Source organism: Ovis canadensis, chromosome 16 (assembly GCF_042477335.2).
Source record: "Ovis canadensis isolate MfBH-ARS-UI-01 breed Bighorn chromosome 16, ARS-UI_OviCan_v2, whole genome shotgun sequence".
Lineage (NCBI taxonomy): Eukaryota > Metazoa > Chordata > Mammalia > Artiodactyla > Bovidae > Ovis > Ovis canadensis.
Window position 1 is genome coordinate 13,314,802 of NC_091260.1, and position 2,968 is coordinate 13,317,769.

A 2,968-nucleotide genomic window follows, 5' to 3' on the forward strand; every position below is an offset into this window, starting at 1 on the left:
GAAGAAAAAACCTGAGAAATGCTACTTCGGTCAGGTGATCAAGGCTGATATCAACAGCCATAAAGCATGCTGATTCTATGTATGCTTGATACGATGTGATGAAAATGGCACTTTACCTGTGTGATCTTCCTTTCATAAACCCCTAACCCAGTCTGATCATGAGAAAAAGAGCAGACGAGGTTCAGTAGTGGGGCATCCTGTCGTGCAGCTGATGAGCGCTCATTGAAACTGTCAAGGCCATCAAAACACACGGGGACGCGAGAGACTGTCCCAGCAAGGTGAGCCTAAGGGGACGGCAGCTAAACGCAATGTGAGGTCCTGGCGCAGAGAAAGGGCCCTAGGCTAAACCCAGCGAATCTGAATGCATTATGGACTTCGGTTAACAGGTAGATAGACAGACGATAGAGGCAGTGGTTTGTTCACTTATCTCGTATTACTTTGTAACATGCTTTATCAGGAAATATAGAGTTAACAGTCTCTGTATTTGGGACTGAATAACAGTAATTAAAAAGTTCTTGTGGTCATAAAAACCATGGCTATTGATCCTAAATATCACTATTTTAACCAACAGAGCAAGCTCAGGACTAGAAAATTATTTACATCTAAGGTGCTTTCTTCTCAGAAAAGGACTTTAGCTATTTTTATGGAAATAGTTATTTTAAAAAAAAAAAACATGCTGCTTAGGAAAATATTATAGAATCCAGTGACCAAGTGCAAATCCAAAAATTATAGATCACGTTTTATTTTTTCATGACATTGAGTTCCTCATTTTAAAATGTCTATTATAGTAAGGCCAATTAAGAAACAGTAAACATTGAGAGGAGGGCCTTCCCTGTGGGACTTCCGGGTGGCTCAAGGGTAAAGAGTCCACCTGCAGTGCAGGAGACTCGGGTTTGATCCCTGGGTTGGGAAGATCCCCTGGAGAAGAGAAATGGCAACTCACTCCAGTATTCTTGCCTGGAAAATCCCAATCCATGCGGTTGCAAAAGAGTTGGACACGACTGGATGACTAAACAACAAGCAACCAACTTCCCTGGTGGTGCAGTGGGTAAGAATCCGCCTGCCAGTGCAGGGGACTAGACTTTGATCTCTGCTCTGGGAGGATCATTCTTTGGCATTGCCTTTCTTCGCAACTGGAATGAAAACTGACTTTTCCCAGTCCTATGTCCACTGCTGAGTTTTCTAAATTTGTTGACATATTGAGTGCAGCAGTTAAACAGCATCATCTTTTAGGATTTGAAATAGCTCAGCTGGAATTCCATCACCTCCACTAGCTTTCTTCACAGTAATGCTTCCTAAGGCCCACTTGACTTCACACTCCAGGATGTCTGGCTCTAGGTGAGTGATTATCGGGGTCATTAAGACTTTTCCTGTGAGTCTCTAGGAGATCCCTCGTATTTCTAGGCCCCCGGCTCGGGGTGCCGTCCTTCCCCATGGCGGGACACCCCGCTTCTGACTTCGCCTTCTCGCCGCCGCCAGGGGATGGAGGCGATGGGCTGGGAGGGCCAGAGCCGGGCTGGGTTGATCCTCGGACCTGGATGAGCTTCCAAGGGCCTCCTGGGGGGTCAGAGATAGTACAGGGGTTGGTGCCCGGCGCCGAGGTGTAGGGGCTTCCCCAGTGCCCCCCGCCCTATGACTTGTGCGGAGAGATGGCCTACTGTGCCCCGCAGGTTGGAGTGGGGCCGGTGCCCTCAGGCGGCCTGGAGACCCCTCAGCCCAAGGGCGAGGCGGGAGCCGGGGTGGAGAGCAACTCCGAGGGGCCCTCCCCGGACCCTTGTGCCGCCCCCGCAGGCGCCGCGAAGCTGGACAAGGAGAAGCTGGAGCCGAACCCTGAGGAGTCCCAGGACATCAAAGCTCTTCAGAAAGACCTTGAACAATTTGCCAAGGTCCTAAAGCAGAACAGGATCACCCTAGGATATACTCAGGCCGATGTGGGGCTCACTCTGGGGTTTCTCTTTGGAAAGGTGTTCAGCCAAACGACTATCTGCCGTTTTGAGGCTTTGCAGCTCAGTTTCAAGAACATGTGTAAGCTGCGGCCCCTGCTGCAGAAGGTGGAGGAAGCTGACAACAATGAGAATCTGCAGGAGATATGCAAGGCAGAGACCCTTGTGCAGGCCGGAAAGAGAAAGCGGACGAGTATCGAGAACCGAGTGAGAGGCAACCTGGAGAGCATGCTCCTGCAGTGCCCGAAGCCCACCCTGCAGCAAATTAGCCACATCGCCCAGCAGCTCGGGCTGGAGAAGGACGTGGTCAGAGTGTGGTTCTGCAACCGTCGCCAGAAGGGCAAACGATCAAGCAGTGACTACTCCCAACGCGTGGATTTTGAGGCTGCGGGGGCTCCTTTCGCAGGGGGACCCGTATCCTTTCCTCTGAAGCCAGGGCCCCATTTTGGTACCCCAGGCTACCGGGACCCTCATTTCACTACACTGTACTCTTCGGTCCCATTTCCTGAGGGTGAGGCCTTTCCCTCGGTGTCTGTCCCCGCTCTGGGTTCTCCTATGCGTTCAAACTGAGGTGCCTGCTCACCCCAGGAATGGGGGGCAGAGGAAGGGGAGAGCTAGAGAGAGAACCCTGGGGTTTGTACTAGGGCTTTGGGATTAAGTTTTTCATTCACTAAGAAAGGAATTGGGAACACAATGGGTGTGGGGGCAGGGAGTTTGGGGAAACTGGTTGGAGGGAAGGTGAAGTTCAATGATGCTCTTGACTTTAATCCTCACATCACTCATCACTTTGTTCTTAAATAAAGAAGCCTGGGACCTTAAAAAAAAAGACTTTTCTTGTACAGTTCTTCTGTGCAGTCTTGCCACTTCTTAATATCTTGTTTCTGTTAGGTCCATACCACTTCTGTTCTTCATTGTGCCCATCTTTACATGAAATGTTCCCCTGGTACCTCTGATTTTCTTGAACAGATCTCCAGTCTCTCTCATTCTATTATTTTCCTCTAAGTCTTTGCACTGTTCACTTAAGA

At 49.8% G+C, this 2,968-nt stretch overlaps 1 pseudogene; it reads left to right on the top strand.

Moving 5' to 3' along the window:
- Nucleotides 1–1,433: 1,433 nt before the first annotated feature.
- On the top strand, nt 1,434–2,513 carry LOC138421790 (POU domain, class 5, transcription factor 1 pseudogene; annotated as a pseudogene).
- The last annotated feature ends 455 nt before the right edge of the window (nt 2,514–2,968 follow it).